The 18,425-nt window shown below is 37.6% G+C and overlaps 1 long non-coding RNA gene across 1 annotated transcript; it reads right to left on the reverse strand.

Moving 5' to 3' along the window:
* Positions 1–9,354: 9,354 nt before the first annotated feature.
* On the reverse strand, positions 9,355–10,158 carry LOC139146355 (uncharacterized). Its single transcript, XR_011555121.1, has 2 exons — positions 9,938–10,158; positions 9,355–9,544 (listed from the first exon to the last, which is right to left on the reverse strand). It is a non-coding gene; the product is annotated as an uncharacterized lncRNA (long non-coding RNA).
* Between the last annotated feature and the right edge of the window lie 8,267 nt (positions 10,159–18,425).

Genomic DNA, 18,425 nt, shown 5'->3' on the forward strand with positions numbered 1-18,425 from the left:
TGTAGAGGTTCATTTTAAGCTCTTGGTGTAAGAGCACTTCATCCTAGTTTTTTCAAAAGTCAAAAAAATATTTTTTCTACCGAGAGTTAACACAGGAATGGAGGCCTTTTTAAGGTAATATGCATCTCAAAAGTGAAAGACTTAAACGTTTGGTCAAACTTTCCTCAGTGAAACTTTCAACCATTCTCTTACCAAAGCAAGAATAAAAATCAGGGGTCACCGTGCAAACTTTGGTACTAGAGAGACAAATAACTTGCAATTTCTCAAGATTGAAATTTAAATGGCAGCCATCCCGTGTTAACTCTATGGGAAAAATAAAATTTTCGATTTTCGAAAAACTAAGACAGTGAAAACTTTCTTTTGCCACAAGCTTCAAAATGAGCCCCCACAAGAGGTAGGTCAGAAGAAAATTGATAAAATTTGAAGGCCAGAATTTCTGTCCCTGAGGTGTGTTCTACCTTTATTCAAACATTTGGGTTAATTGTTTCTTTCTCCAGCACCAGAATTTGAATAGCCTATACCCTATTCCTCACTTATGGCCTCTGTACCTTCAACCCACTTTGTCTAGCCTCAAGGTCCATGTTTAGCACCTTAGAATGCAAATCAGCTCATATAAAAGTGAATGATTTCCTGTAGAGACGATGATGTCACTGACATTCCTTGAAAGTCAATCAACCAAATGTTTCTCTAATGTTGGCCTGTAATTAAATGGGAGTTGCTCGTAAACAAGCCAGAGAACAAACAGCTTCACTATTGTGACCTAAATTATCATTGGAATATTTACTCTTATTTAAAAAGTAAACCAAATACTTGCTTAGAATAGCTGGGATTTTTTTAACTCCACCACCTAACTTACTAACTTGGTTTTTCAGTATCTTTGTTCCATGTAGCAACTTCCTTTTCTTGTTCAGTTCCCAACAAAAATATGAAACACCAGAGTCTCACCTTCTCAGCGCAGTCAATTTGTGTAATTACCATTGCTGTTAATATTCCTAAATTGCATTCAAGCCCATACCTAAATAAAGATATACCAGTAACAATCATGGTTGTTGCTTGTTTATGAACAATGTACTGGGCATTTCAGGATTTCTTGGGATAAGACCACATAATTGTGGTTGACTAGAAGAGACAGAGTTCTTAAAGGCCAGGGACGTGATTCATAGGGTCAAATTTGTTTTATCTGTAAGAGGATTGTGGAATGACATAGCATTTGTTTCCTATTGAAATTGTAATCTAATAAGTAAATTTCCTTGCAAGACACTCTGATGCCAACACAGGCCTTGAACAAAAAAAACTTAAAGGGTCATTAGCTGTAACTTTTTACAAATTTTTCACCACTCTGTTTCAATGTATCAAGTACAGAATTTTACTATAATCTGATCATCATGACCAATGCCCGGTGTCCTGCTTGCCAACACAACCTGTGTATGTAAAACGACCATTGTTACTGTTGATAAATGTATTCTAGTCCGTACCTGAATACAAAATTTAAACAATAACAATGCAGATTATACTCATATAGGGTATATTTATGAGCTAAACATTGGGAATTTTCCATGGTTCAGGGACTCAAACCAGAAACTGCAGATGATACAACGGAACAAACAAATTAAAAAAATGACCAAAGTTACAGCTAATGAATCTTTAAGGTAAGATAGTTTCCCTTTAATCTTACCGAGTGACAATTTATAAAGTCGTGAAAAATATGGAAACAATATAAATAATGTCACAGCTCAGATGATTTATTGTGTTTATCATTATTACAGAAACTAAAGCATCTACAATTGGACTTTCCCTAGTGGACTGGCCGGAAGAGGCAAAGCAAAAGGCCGAGGACATACTATCACTGGAATATATATCCTCTGAAGATAGTGAGAAAGACGAAAGTGGAAATACCACGGCTTATGTTCACAGAACGTTGACCTGGGAAAGAAAAAAACTTAAAAAGATGAAGAGGCAGCTTCATACTGCGTATGAAAAAACACTTACACTGAGGCAGAGAGGAATGAGGCTACCTCGCATTGAGGGACCAGCTTCCATCAGGCCGGAGCCCGATGATGCCACGCCATGGGCCGTTAGAATGGCACAGGACAATATAAACACTACTGACAGCTCCACACCGGCCAGAATTGCACAGGACAATGTAAACACCACGGACAGCTCTACACCGGACAGAATTTAATTTAAATGTGGAGGGGCAGCAAATAATACTGTCAACAATGCTAGGCTTAACAAATAGGCCGATTTTCTGTCTTCCCTCTGTCATTTACCAACAATTACTTCTTCTCTGAAACCACAGGCACTCTTTAGCTGGGAAGTCTGCAAATACATTTTTCGGCTCGATCCATCTCCATATGCTCACAAGGTGTGCAACAGAATCACTCAAAAATGCACCACCCGATTTGCCAACTGGTCGTGCGCACACACAAAACATTCAGAACTACACTCCCATATACCTAGTTGGATCACAAAGTTAACCATCTCCTCAAAAATCATGCTGATGAACGTGTTACTTTCATCATGTTGAAGAATAGACAGTGTTTTGAGGCCAAGCTCAGCTAAACACGGCCTGCAGAACGATTCTACCATATGACGTCATTTATTCTACCAATGATTGGCTAATCAACGACCAAAACAAAGGTCACAGCAAGACGTCACTGGTGATGAATTGTTGAACCAATCAACGGTAGAAGATATGACGTCACATGGTAAAATCATTCTGCAGGCAGTGTTTAGGTATATGAGTGTAGTTCTGAACGTTTTGTTCGAGCGCACGACCAGTTGGCAAATCGGGTGGTGCATTTTTTGAGTGATTCTGTTGCACACCTTGTGAGTATTTAGGTTGCAGTGGCAGGCATATTGACTACAGGATCGATAGATTGAGCTGAAAACCGATCTATTTAGCTGACTATCCGGCTAAGGAGAGCCTGTGTCTGAAACTACAAGTCTGACTACACTTTGTTGGAATCGCTGGGAAATTTGTATTTTTTGCTTTTTTTTATAAAGAATTCTTTTCTGAAACTGCATTTGCGATTGCTTTTAAATTTGATATGCGTTCACTCAAAGTGACTTTATAGTTAGCATTGTTCCATTTTTGTAATTTGTTTGTAAAAATCTTAAAAAATCTTCGTCAAAACTACAGGTCGATAGCTATGATAGTTGGTATATAAGTCTCTAGGGATGACATTTCAATCTAAAATGTGCAGAAATATGCAAATTTGTATTTTTAAGAAAATTTTGTCAATTTTTGATCGAAAAATTTATTTCACCACCAGCAATTGTCTTAGTTTTGATATTTGGTTTACATATTTAAGGGATGAGCAAACTGTGAGATATTCCAAGTTATTATGAAATCTTCAAGTTTGTAATTTTGGGCCACTTTTGCAATTTTTGGTCAAAAAAGTGTTTCTCAAAGAGTGCCCTTCTCATAGTTTTGATATTTAGTAACAGATTTCTACAGATGAAATCAATGTGATACATTGAACTTGGATGAAGTCTGCAATTTAAGTCTTTCAAATAAACATAATTAAACCAGATACCTATTCTCAGATCTTGCTTTGTTAGATATTTTTGTGTGTGTTAGATTGGTTATAGAATTCAAAGCAGTTAGTACGGCATTGATGTTAATTGTGTTCGTAAATAAGTGAATCCTCAAGTACAACAAATTATGCATCTGATCATCACGGACTTTATAACATTGCTACAGTTGAAAATTGAATTTTAATCATGATTTAGATTCATTTTTCAAAATTAACAAAGTTTTTCCACATATACATTGGCTATGCTTAAGACCAGAATGCTGGATATTAAAGTAATACTGACAGTATACAAAAAAAACCAAAATATGTTGATAAGAAAGTACGAACCACGGAAAGCTGATGAATTTGAAAACAAGCAGCCTGATATCTGGACCCAAAAGAATTAAAGGTGTTACTTATGCAGTGCATAAAGATGCATAAATAGAGCATCAGATGTTTTCCTCAAATGCATAAATGTGAATCTTTATGCATCTGTAATATCCTGCATAAAGGTGACTAAATTTAGTCGGCCATTAAACCCTTTTATGCACCAGCATAAAGGTGGATAAAGTTCTAGCTTTATGCTGCGTAAAGATGATTAAAGATCAACTTTATGCAACTTTATGTCACCTTTAAGCTGCGCATAAATCTGGATTTTCATCTTGTGATTACGCAAAAACTCAATAAAAGCCAGGAGCACTTTGTGTAACTAATATAATTATTCAATAATCTTGATGCAAACAACTCGGAAATGTCCCTTTGTACAAAAGTGCAGATTCAGCAATTTTACATTGATTATGATTGATTCAGAAGAGACACTGAGACAGTGAGAGTATGTGCCAATTTAGTTTCTATGACTGAAACTGATCTATGAGAAACTACAAAACTGACCACCTAATGGATCAATTTGGCTTGAAGGTGAAGGAAATAGCTTAGTATTGCCTGCAGCTTTTGAAAGCAATGTAACCTTCCATTACTTGTGCATGCCAATATGTATGCATGCCGCCCAATGGGTGGGTATTTCAGGAACTTGGCCTAAAATGGGGGTATCAATTCCACTGTAAACCAGGGTCTAAAATGGGGGTGATTTTTGAGTGCCGCACAAGAACAAATTCAACCGTCTGTTTCCGTCTTGCTAGCAGGGTTCTGAGCTGCACTCAATAAATATTGATATCTTTTTCTGTGGCAGGGACCCCCTGATTTTAGCCAAAGTAAATATCTACTTTGTTTTAAAACACTGTCACTGATTGGTCAGAAGTTTATATATGGAAGATTTTTGCCCAATAGAAAGTATCCCAACAAAGTGACTCCACTACTCCTTGTATTTATCACGACAGGTCGACCTTGGCCACATTGCTTCGCACGGATGAACGGATGAATGGCCTGGCTTGTTGTGAATCTCTGAATTAAAAATAGTGACAACATCACTGTTCGCTCCCATATAGTTATCAAAACAAGTCAACAATTGTATGAAACATGGACATACATGTACAGACAGACTGACATGCACAGAGTGATGACATTGACCCCAAGTGTGCCTTGGCCCATGGAGAGTGATAAAGATATAACAAACAGCTGAATGTAATGATAAAATAGTTAAGTATAGGCCTATACAGGCACTGAGAGTGAATATGTTACAGCAATTTGATTAGTTTCTTTTCCTTTTCTACTTCTGTGATAATCTTTAAGACAATCAATCTGCAAGGCAGTTTATGTATTGACAAATATGTTATCTTTTACAAGCACACAGTAAACTGTTCTTGATTTTTCATTTACAATATTTGACATGGACTGAAATACATAACATGCAACCAATGTTTACACTTTGCCCATACACCAGATACATGGAGAAATTTCAACATAAAATCATTACTCAGAAAACCCTATACAGGGAAAAGTAAACATTGTTTTCTTCCAGAACAGCTGGTGCATCACATCTGGAACAACTTACAAACTTAACCAAGTACACAAGGATGATGACACAAGAGATAAAGTTAAACTGTGGTGAACCTGACTATTCCTTTCAAATCCTTATCTAACTTGACATCTTAAAAAAAATACACTGCATGGTTAATTGTGCACAAAAATACATCGGGGTGGACCATTTGATGAGGGATGGTGTCTGGAAGATCGGTGAGGTACATTATCTTTTTTATCCGATCCATTGTATTCTTTTTTCCCCACTCTGTATTCTTTTTTCCCCACTCTCCCACCTTTTCTTTTTGTCAAACCTTCTCTGGCTGAATTTTTTATTGGCATTTGTTTGGAATTTTTTCAAAATCTGCCGGATTTTTTTACCGCATTTCAACACCAAATACACTTTACCATATCAAATGCTTACTAAATCACCACATTATATACTCTTAATTCCAGTAGGTATAAAATTACCAAAAAATCTTAAAAATACAAAATGAAAGATATCCCAGTAAAACTGACAGTTTCGCAAAGTTGCCCCTAAAGTTCAAAATTCCGGATTTCAACTTAATTTCAATATATCTTATTAACAAAAACCCTAAGAACCGGTTTTACTAATATCAAAGCAATCAGACTGGTAAATTTTGAGAAACTATTTTTTGACCAAAAATGAGAAAAATTGCCCCCAAAATACAAAATTGCAGATTTCATCCTAAGTTTAAATATATCTAATTAACATCAACCCTAGGAACCTGTACACTAGATACCAACGCTACCAGATCACAAGTTTTAGGAGAAAATTTTTTTGACCAAAAAAGGCAAAAATTGCCCCCAAAATAAAAAAATTGCCAGTTTCAACATACCTTCAATACATTATATTGGGATTAATCTTAGATACCTGTATACCAAATATCAAAGCTATCAAATCAGTAGTTTTTGGATAAAATTTTTTTTATCAAAAATTGGGAAAATTGCCCCAAAATTACAAATATGACAATATCAATACAATTTGTACAAGCATGACTGAGGTCATTCTGAGGAACATGAATATGAAGTTTCATAGCAATCAGACGAGCGATTTCAGAGAACAAGATTTTTTGACTAAAAACTGAAAAAATACCCTAAAAATACAAACATGCAAATTTCATCCCAATTTTTGCACACATACTTTAGAATACCTAAAGAAATCTGCATACCAAGTTTCAACCAAATCTGACCACTGCTTACTGAGTTTTAGCCATTTGCAGGATTTTTCCTTTTTCCCCCCTCATTTGCATATTTTTGGCACTGACATGTTCATTTGAACAAATTCACATCTCCACCCCTAGGTGCACCTGTACACCAAATACTAAGACAGTAGGTGCTACGGTTTAGGAGTTTTGATGTGGACGGACATACATACATACATACATACATACATACATACAGACGACATTTTTCCACCTTATACGAATACCTCCCATTTGCATATATACATATGCATATTATATGGAGCTAAAAAAAACACCAATCAGACAGTAACTGCAGATAACTGATAATTGTAAGAAGCTGGACCAAAATTAGGTGAGGGTGACAGATATTTTCTTTCACCAGTATTTCCTTATCATGGTTTGGCCAGCAACAACATAGCCCTATATGCGGTATAGTGGTAGGCTTTGCCGGTCGTGCAATGCTTGCTTTTCACTGTATAACATTTTGCAAATTTTGACACTATGACTGTTGACCTGGGTCAAAGGTCATAAGGTCTAAAATGGGGTCCTAAAAAAACAAGATTTTAGGTCTAAAATGGGCACTGGGTTTTATACCTGTGGCCGCACACCCCTACCACTTCTCTGAACAAGTGCCCTTGGGGCACAAAAGAGCATTAAGGAGTGGCAAATATTCTTGGTGGAAAAGTAGGGCCATGTTGTACTACCAATGGCCTGGGTTTAGTGATGAGAATGGCTGCAATCACGGTCGTGTACCCTACAATAGAAGCACTGATAGTGTTTGTGGGTAGTGATACCATCAGATAACCAGATTGGATGTCATACATGTACACCATGTGTGTGGTGTTCTTATCATAAGTAGTGATAATGAAAACTGGATGTACCGTAACTTGGATCAAAGTAGTGCTAATGTGCATGAGATTAGTAAAAAGGTTAAGGATGTAAGACTGTGGTGGGATATATGTTAAGGGACTGGCCAACTGTGTAGGTCATCTACTCTTGCTCCAAACTGTCATTTATAGCAGAACCATAGTGACTGTCATCCATTTTGACCTGACCTGACCTGACTTGTATCATCAGCCACAAAATTGTACACCTTTGATGGCAACCATGGCATGCAGCACTGGTGAAAAGAGTAATTTGTTACCCTTATATTTCTAAACCAGCTTGATGTGTTTTGACAAATTTGCCTGCAAAATGGTTCAGGCCAATACCGCTGTGATAGAATGTGAATGATAAAGCTCTGCTATGATCATTTCAGTCAAATAACAAAGGAACAAATCTGACTTAGTTTAGAACTTTTTATCTAGCTGAAATAGTTTAATGACAGATATGAATTTTGACAGTAATTACTTACTAGTATTGCTGGATTCCATAGAATGTGGCCAATACAAAATGGATATCACCACAATTTGACAAAAATTCTAAAAAAGTTTATACGCTGGTTTTATCTCCTGAATATTGTCTCGGCAAGGAAGTCCAAAATGTCAATAAGGAAGCTATTGCTGGTATGTTGGTTTCTTATCAAAAGCAGCAAAATATTAAAAAAAATCCAATTTTGAGATCAAGAGGGTACAATATAAGGGCACATCATAGAAAGCATTGGGGAAGGCTGCATTAACTTGCATGGTACCTGAAATCCGAGTCCTTGCCTGACTAACTCGGGTGACAAACAGAAGACTTAATCCCCAAGGTTTGAATGTTACATTAATATCTTTATCTAATTCAGCTAGTGCCATTGTAGTGCCATTGTAGGAAAGGCAGGTCTGTGAAATTGATCCTCTAGGGAAGTCAGGTATTCCTAAGTTAATGGAGCTTTCCCGTAATGGATGGCGTGGAAACAACTTCATGGGTTTTCAGAGTAGTTCAAAACACAAAAATGCATGATAAACAATAAATACAAAGTCAAACCCAGAAAGTAACCTTTTCAAGATAAATGTCTGCTGATACTTCTGGCAAAAAATTACCAAAAACATCCATGAACAGCAATTGAAATCGACCCTTACCGAAATTTTAGGCCTCCCGCAAACCGTTACTGCAAATTTGCCGCAAGCTTTGCAGTAAATTTGCAGCAAACTATTTGCCGCAAATATGCGGGTGGTTCATTTTTCAGATGCAAATTAGGTTTCTTGTGAACTTGCTGCAAATATGCAGCAAACTCACTGCCGCAACGTTGCTGCAAACTCTTTGCAGCAAATTTGCGGCACAATCCTTGCAGCAAACTTGCGGCAAATTAATTTGAATGTTACTGAAAATTTGCTGCAAATTACCCATACAAAATTTCCTTCAAAAGTTGGTATAATTCTACAACAGTCAGCTCTGGAATAAACTTTTACCAATTTCAGTTATAGTAAGAAAACTAAATACATTATAATAGACAAGAGATACTGAAAACCAAAGAAGTAACACAATTAAGTGACAGCAAAATTTCTTGTATTGTACCTATTGTACCACAAGTTTCAAAATTTTTATCTTCTCCAAAAATATAAGTTCATTTCAGATATATGTACACAGAAGTTGTAGAATCACTGGTGTAGACATGGCCAATGTCAGTGACACAGTTAAGAATGAAAACCTGACAAATCCTAAGGCAGACTGTGGACAGCACAAGATGTGTTTTATCCAACTAAGCTCTGAAATACCAGTTTCATGCGAAACAATGGTCAGCGCAAATAAAGTTATTATTAATAAAAAAACGACAGAGAAAAAAAAGGTTAAATTCAATTGTGGTACAATTTATTTTATATGCCATGTTCATTTCATGCCACATAAGTGTCATGATCATGCCAAGATTTTCTTTTGACTTGAGAAGTTTCATGTAACATTTACATTACTGTCAAAGGCTGCGATTTGGCTTTCTGTTCTCTGAATTTCTTGTCCCCTTTAGTGTACCAGCAATGGATTCTGAAAAATATAAATCGTTCAGGGAAGAGTGTAAGTCTTTACCGTTTGACCAAACATTGTAAATTTCATGAAAGAAATCGATAATTATTTGAAAATGAGACAAAATCAAGTTGAAAAATTGAAGCAGAAAATGCATAAATATTCATGGTCGAAATTACATTAATAATGATTAAAATGTCCGACAGCGGACAACTCGCCGTATGTTGTTTACATACACGACGGCGACAATCTGCAAAAATCTCAGCACTTACTGTAAGTAATTAACTGTTGTGAAACGAAAGTGAATTCTAGTATGAATCAGTACTCAACGAAAATTTATCTTTAGGTAAACATTGCAATACAACGATTACAGAACATAATAGCGATGTACAGACGAACGGTACATTGACTTACATTTGTGAACGGCTCGCAGATGCTGGACGATTCCCGGTTGCAGGTCTCTCCGTGCTGTGTGTAAATACCGTACTCAGAAATATAGACGGCATCTTTACTGCCGCTCGCGTTCACAAATTTAGAACTCCGCCTGTCCCTGGTACTGTATACACGTTTTTGCAACTATGTGATATCATTTGGCTGGCGATTCCATAGAAAGATCACGAAATTGTCCACTAAATAACTCCTGATCACAAGTACGCAGCCGACACAGGCCGATGGTACTAAAATCTAACTTCGCGCCGATCAGCCTCATGACGATTACGGAAGTGCGATCTATAAATCATTACGCGATTGATAATGTAGTCCCGTTTTTAAACGCTGGATTGACTCTATATCTGCACCAATCTGTTATATTTCATACTTAGTATAGCATTAATTTATTAGTTTAATGAAACTGGTTATTTTTATCATAGAAAGACTAAAAAGAGAGTAAAAATTCTTCAGTACGAAGAATCAATATCAATGCGCGAACTGACCTTGATGAACCGTGACCGGAGAGTGTAAACATGTCGGCTGCTCGCAGCTGGAACCATAGACCTTTAAGGTCTATGCTGGAACACAGGAAGTGTTCGACGTTGGTGAAGTAGCGCATTGAATTTTAGTACAGCGACTCGGGATGGAGTGTAATCCTAAACCTCAAATTTGTGCTCGGCAATATAACTCTAACGCTGAAAACATGGACAAAAGCCTTTTACCTCGACCCATGTTATCAGAAGGCGAGATTTTGTTAGCGGCATCGATGGGACACAGAGTGTAAGCTGCAGTGCATTGTACGTACCGTATACCGTATATATTTAGAGGTTATTAGTATTACCCATTATCACATGAACTGGCCCGTATCTCCACCTGTGTGACGTACACCAGCACAGATAAGAAATCCATATTACCCCTGTTGTACGTCATCAACCGGAACTTTTTTCCTGCAATGGTACCGTTCGTACGTGCACGTCGCGACACAGACCGATTTGTCGTGATTGATGCCGTGCCACCTTTTTGTCAAAATGCTATGAGAGCTCTCATAGCATTTTGACAAAAAGGTGACCCGATAAATCCAGATATGGAAACATAGAAGGCAATTGCCCACGAAATTTCGAGTCGCTAAAGCTTTAGCTATTCCCAAGAATCGAATGAGGATACCGTCGATCGTTTTAATGGCTCAGTAACGTCACGGCTTCAGTCGTAAGGCTCAATGTGGACGTCGTCGTACCTGGCGATCGATCGCCAAGCAGGACGTACCTGGCAATCCACGTTGGCGATAAACCCGAAAGATACACCTCAACGAAAGTTCAACTTAATAAATGAGTACCGTATAATCTTCGGGAAAGCGACATAGAAGGCACAAGCATAAAGTCATTCGACGAACAACGATAAATTTTCTTCATCACACAAATTATTCCGTTCTTTCTCGATCGGAATCAAACCTGCAGCGTATTGCTGTAGTGAAGACATAATATTAGCTGTCGACCTGCAGTGCAGCGCTGTAGAATCCGATGCATTTCGAAAGTTGACTCAGACAACACTCACAACAGAACAGAGTTCCCGTCAATTATCAAAATTGGATGTACCTACGGGCGATATATGTGTCACAGCAAACACCAAAGTCCGTAATACGAAAACATTGACGACCGAGATGGCCACCGGAGGATACCGGTGACGGCAGTGCCCACTATAAGCGTATAAGCTTACTTACACTCTGTGTGTCATTGATCTGAATCTTGCGGGCTCACAAAGGTCGTAAACTTGTGATATTTTAAAAGCCACGGCATCTCTGAGAATGATAACCACTGTTTCGATCGTGTCATTGCATGAACTTCAAAAATACAATAATTGTAAATATTCTATAAAACTCAAAATACTATGTTATCCGTCGCTAGCGCTGTGAAAGCTATGTTCGCCGATGGCAGACTTGCCTTGGCATCGGTCCAGCGCGAGACAATGATTGACAGGCGCACGTGACCGAATCCGTATGTCTGATTGGTTGAGATACCATTCGATGTAACAAAATTTAGGCTTAATCGGATTTATGAATGAAAGTATACCTGTAAACATTTGCACATCTCCTGGGTGACGGGCCGCTTTACTCATTAAATAAAACTAATCCGCGTACATAAAACACAAAATCGCGATAAAAATCATGCACTTTGTTACATTAATTTTGATCCATCCACATCAAAGAAAATAAGAAGACTGTTCATGTGATAAATATATAATCCCATGGAATTTTTCTCTGTTTGACGTCATCGTATACTCGTGTTTTTCGCGGAGCCGCACAACTTCTCGCCTTCGGCTCGAAGTTGTGCGGCTCCGCGAAAATCACTCGTATACGATGACGTCAAACAGAGAAAAATACAATGGGATTATATATAAATATCGCCTGTTCCTGTGTCGTATCAGCATTCGTGTCATTTGTGCTGCGTCAGACACTCGACTTCGTCTCGTGTCTGACGCAGCACAAATGACACTCATGCTGATACGACACAAGGAACAGGCGATATTGGGTAATAACCGATTTATCATATACCCATGCCCATAATTTTAGGGAATTTTTACTAATAGAACGAAAAACCTTAAATTTTGAGGCTTTACTTTATTACGCCTTGCGCATAAATATCAGAATGTTTATGTGAACAGGCTTCATTCATAAAGTATACGACGAAGATGTCAACATCACGCGCGACATCGCTGCAAGTCGTCCATATCTCAATGAAACCCAAGAAGAAAGACACCGGGATACAAAAATCGTCATACAGAAGGAACATTTTAAGGTGCAATATGCTATTACAACTGTAACCGATCAAAAAGTGCTCAGCTTTAAATCTATCCTGATTTCGATCGTCGTACGGCACGGAGCTCGCCCGGAGAGGGGACGCCATTTTGTTAGTTTACCCTTAGAGTTGCCATGTCAACAGTCGTCGCACGCACGACATCGCTGTCACGCCACGCGCTCACTACCTGTTCGATGGAGACCGTGCACAGTGCCGGCGCCGTGCGAACGGCAGAATGTTTGCTAGAACTTGACCCAAAAAATACCATGGGAAAACATTTCAAGACTCAACATGTTATTTCCTATTTTGGCAAGCAGAAATACCCGTATTCCTCGAAGCCCTTCAAGTTTTTACGTCGGCGACATCGCTTCGCAGGCGGGGAGCGGCAGCCATTTTGTTGTTTACGTTGTTTACCAACAAACTGCTAATGTAGTTCGGGAAAACTCTAAAACTGATGACGTTCATCGTGCATATCTCGACGTTCACCGTGAAATATCACGGCTGATATTTTACGGTGAACGTCACTAGGATATAGCAATATGGGCATGGGTATATGATAATGATGGATAGGATATAGCTTGGAGAACAGCCACTACTCTGCTTGGAGGTAGTAGCGGAAACATTAGGTACAGATTTGCAGTAACAAAAGTCTACGACGTGTCCTTACAGACCATCATCAAACGCACATTTCGTTCGAAACTGTTTGCAATGCTTTCACCAGCTTAACTGAAGCTGTCCATTATCTAGCATTACCAATTATTATAATTTAAAAAGTGGATTGTCTGTTATGAAATAAATGAACATAAAATGTAAATGAAAGATCAATTATTTTGTGTTGCTGACACATGACTGGTCACGAAGTGCAACAGTACTCAGTGTGTAGCGTGTACTCCCTGGTAATGAAATAGTGGGTAATATGTCAATCATGTGTTGTGCATATTTGCAGCAATAACCTGGTTTGCCGCAAATTTGCAGCAAACTGACTTAAGGGTTTGCAGGAGGGTCACAGCTAGCTGCAAACTTCTGCAACTCCTTCCTGCAAGCTATATGCTTGCTGCATATTTGCAGCAAACTTACGGCAAATTGCAGTAGAAATAATTTTCGGTAAGGGGAATCACAGAACAAAATGTTACTGACGATTTTGTAAATTATGTTTTGGAGATGAAACAAGTAAGCTTATGTTTTAATTACTTATTCCATATTATATGACTTGCTCTGAAATCAAATGACATATCTTTTGCTAAAATAATTCGAAAAAGACACTGGTACTACAAACTGAATGCCAGTAAATTCTTTGTTTTTGTTTCCAAACCGTTTCATCACATGGAAAGAACATTTTGCATTGCAAAACAGCTTCACTATTGTGACCTTAATTTCCAATGAAATATTTACTGTCATTTAAACGGTAATGCATATATTAGCTCAGAACTGCAGGGATTTTTTAACACTCCCCATCTAATTTTCGGTTGATTTTTCAGTATCTTTGTTTCATGTTGCAACTTCCTTTTCTTGTTCAATTCCAGACAGTAGCGGAAACACCAAGGTTTCACTTCTCAGCACAGTCAACATGGGTGCACTTATAATTGCAATTATCCAAAACTGCATTCAAGCCCATACCTAAATGAAGCACCGATAGTACCAGCAACAATCATGGTTGTTGCTTGTTTATGAACAATGTACTATGCATTTAAGGATTTCTGTGGGATTCGACCAGGTAATTGTGGTTGACTACACAAAGCACAATACATAAGAAATACAGTATAGGGGTACAGATAGTTTCCCTTAATCTTACCAAGTGATAATTTATGAAGTCATAAAATCCATGGAAATAAAATAAACATTGTCACAACTCTGATGATTTATTCTGTTCTTCATTATTTAAGGAAACTGATTGAAGCACTTATATTAGGACTCTCCCTGGTGGACTGGCCTGAAGAGGCAAAGGAAAAGGCTGAAGACATTCTATCGTTGGAGTATATATCATCTGAGGATAGTGATAAAGACAAAAGTGGGAAGACTACAGCTTATATTCGCAAACCTTTGCCATGGGAAAGGAAAAAATTGAAAAAGATGAACAGACAACTTCACAGTGCTTATGAAAAAACACTTACCCTGAAGCAGAGGGGTATGAGGTTACCACGCATTGAGGGCCCACCTTAAATCGGGCCAGAGCTCGAGGATGCCGTGCCATGGGCTGTTAGAGGTGCACATGACAATGCAAACACTACCAACAACTCAGTGCAGCACAGTATTTAGTTAACAAGTGGAAAAGTCAACAAATGATTCCTGTTAATGATGTGGAGCTTATCAAATAGGCGGATTTTCCATCATCCGTCTATTATCTGCCAACAATTGCCTTCTTCTCTGAAACTGCAAGTCTGATTGCTTTGAAATATGCAGTTCACTTGGTCACTCCATCAATTGCAATGAGATGTTCAAAAAGTCCAATACGGGGATCATAATTGACATGCTGCACACCAAATGTAATTTCATTTCAGAGGTGGAGGGGCAATAGCTCATTTCATTCTGCATGCATCCATATTACATAGGGACTTTCATATAGTTTCTTGTTCTTGTCCAAGTATCAAACAACAAAGACAAGGTGGAGAAAAACCATATGCTGCCGTGGATATATGTTCAACTTAAAGTCCGATCAGGAAATTAAGGCACAAAATACCAGTAAATCAAACAGAAAGGAAAGCAGAACGAAAGAGTGAATCAGCTGGAAAAGAGGAAAGACTACTGACTTTAGATGCCACCTGTGTATTTGTATGTGGCTTTCAGCTGTCTTATGGTATCAACTTGTGACTTTGCTGCAAGCTGCAAAACTGTGTCTGCATTCATAAAAGAACAGAAGACCACAATACACAGAGACAAAATAGACAAAAAGCTACCAAAATGATTTAAAGTTAAAGTGAAAACAGACAAACTGACAATTCTTCACCATTAGAAACTTTAACTGTGTTTCCATTCTTCATAAGAATGATATTAAAATGTTCTATCTGCTTAAAACTAGGAACTGAAGTGTGTAATGAGCGACGGGTAGTTACAGTAGTTTCCTCTGTGGACAATATAGGTGATTGTCAGTAAAGGCATCAGGCTGATGTCGTTGATTTTGCCATTTTTTATAGGAACTTCTCTTTTGAGTGGGAGGGGCAGGGTCTCAACTGAAATGAAGAAATTATGGGTATGTGTGTCAGATTTAATTATAGACAGCCCCTAAATGGAGTGATGGAAACAGTATTAAGTCTAAAACCTACAGTATCAAGTACCTTAAAGGGAAACCATCGTCAGAACTGCGCCAGTTTGAGCTTCTTTTTTACAAACGATGTATTTTGTCCATGATATCTAGATGCACCTCATCATCACAGTTGCAACATTTAAATTATACGATGTAGATTATGACAGACATGTTTTAACTTTCATCAATCACCATTCTACCTTGGATACAGTGTTTACATTGGTCGTATGGGTCCCATACAACCTTTTAGCGCAGTTCTAACCCTTTAAGGTTTCATTTTCCCTTTTGTTTCAAATGGCCATGCGATACTGTTCTTCATTATCTAAACTGTCTAAATTGAATAATCATATTTTTTGTTGAAGAAATTACTTTGACTTTGCTGGACAAAACAAAATTTTTTCAAGGTAACCTTTTGAAAATAAATAATTGTTGCCAAACCCATTTCCTCCATCCCCACTCCCCGAAACCAAAGGGTCCACCCTTAGTTTTAGAAAGACTTTGCAATACCGTACCTCAGTACAGCATACAGAAATTTGCTCTTTTCAGTAAAATTTGTTGTTAACTTTCTTCCAAAAGAAATGGAAGTAAAATTTTTTGTTAACTTTCTACCAAAAGAAATGGAGATTTTAGACCAAAGGCCAGGATTTTTTCTTTTCTTGTGATCTGATTAGATCTTAAATAATTACAACCATTTACAATATAAAATTTGGAATCTTCAATACCAAGATTCATGTAAACAAACAATACCTTCATTGCATAATTTGACAAATCATTACAAATCTCCTAACTTCCAATCAGTGTATGAAACTAAAGTTAAAAGTTTATGGTACTTCTGTGGAGTATGGGTAATTTAAACGCTAGGTCCATTATGAAATAGTTGGTACTGAGACTGAGAAAGTTCAGTATTTCAGATTGTTATTTTACAACTTGCCATTTGTCAAGAGACTCTCAAAAATTGGAACAAACAAGAATGGATTAATTTTATTTGGAAATTTCATTAGGATTCAAACACACAGGTACCAGAGCTATTTTGATGCATTGCAACTCAGTCAAAATCTGCTAAGGCCGAACCCGACCTACCCTATTTTTTACCTGCTGACCCTAACTTTTTAGAGCTACGTAAACACAGAAATTAAAAAAACTGTAAAGTCACGCGTTTGCTACTTGGCTTTGATTTTTGCTTGAATGAGGAGATGTCTTTCATGTTTTTTTTTCTTTTATATGTATGATACATTTTTCCGGAAGTGTCGTGGCCAGTGCTTGATCATCCTGAACCCTTAAAAATGCATATTTAAAAATAAAATATTTTGGAAAAAAATTCCTGCTGACCTACCTACAGTACCCTATTATTGAAACCATGTTATTGGAACAGCACAATTTATTTTTTTCAACCTTAATTCAATGACGACTCCAAAGGTTTTTTCATGACCTGAAAATTTTAATAATTATTAAATGTATGTTGACACAGTATAACCACGAAGGGCACAATAAGTGTGCAGCCAAACCTTGTATCCAATATGTTACCAATACTGAAGACATTTCAAAAGTTGTACAAGACACCTATCACAAGATGAGCTCCAGTGTTTTGAAACACAATAATAATGTTCGTTTCTCCATGATGGCAAAAGGCACAGTTGCATGGAAGACAATAGAAGCGACCTGTGGCACTGGGACCTAAAAAAGCAGGATACATGGGTTAGAGGCAGCGTTGGCCACCATAAATGTTCATTTGCAGGTGTACCACAACCAAGCTTTTGTGGGAAACCATGTGAATAGATATTGTCAGGTTCGTGTACTTTGAGGATCACAAATTATGTTTTGTGTTGCTGTTATTGTTTGACTTTTGCAGCACCCATCAAATACTTTTGTTGCATTGTTTTAAAATTCACTACTTTCATTCAAAGCTACACGTAATGTACGTGTTTTGATTATTTGAAGACTCCATGTGCTTGTAATTTTTTGATCAATTGCATTTAACCGTTTTCTGTGGCATGCAAAAGTAGTTGCTGTTTCAGTGCGGTACATCATGCACATAAGGAATGTATTATGTGTTCTGTATAATGATCTAAGCAGCAACAATAGAGGCAATATACACACAGTCATTTAGTGCATGCATAGCAAAAGATGCTATTGTAGTGACTCGGGTTCCTTTGTAAATTTTAGCGATTTTGTGATTATTTCATATTCTGAACCCCTGAAATATGATCTTTTTATTAGAGAAAACTGTGAGGTAACATTGTACTGGAAAATGTCTTAAATTTTAGTGAAAACACGGCCTTCTAACCACTGCGCGAGTTATTATTTTCTTTTGTTTTAACGGTCCGGATTACTGTCAGCGTTATCGTTATACCTGAGGAGATTATGTAAATTTTTACGCACCATGTTGCGCATGCGCGCACGACTTCATAAGAGACGCTATCCAACGTGGCTGATGACTGCC

The sequence above is a fragment of the Ptychodera flava genome, chromosome 12 (genome assembly GCF_041260155.1).
Source record: "Ptychodera flava strain L36383 chromosome 12, AS_Pfla_20210202, whole genome shotgun sequence".
Lineage (NCBI taxonomy): Eukaryota > Metazoa > Hemichordata > Enteropneusta > Ptychoderidae > Ptychodera > Ptychodera flava.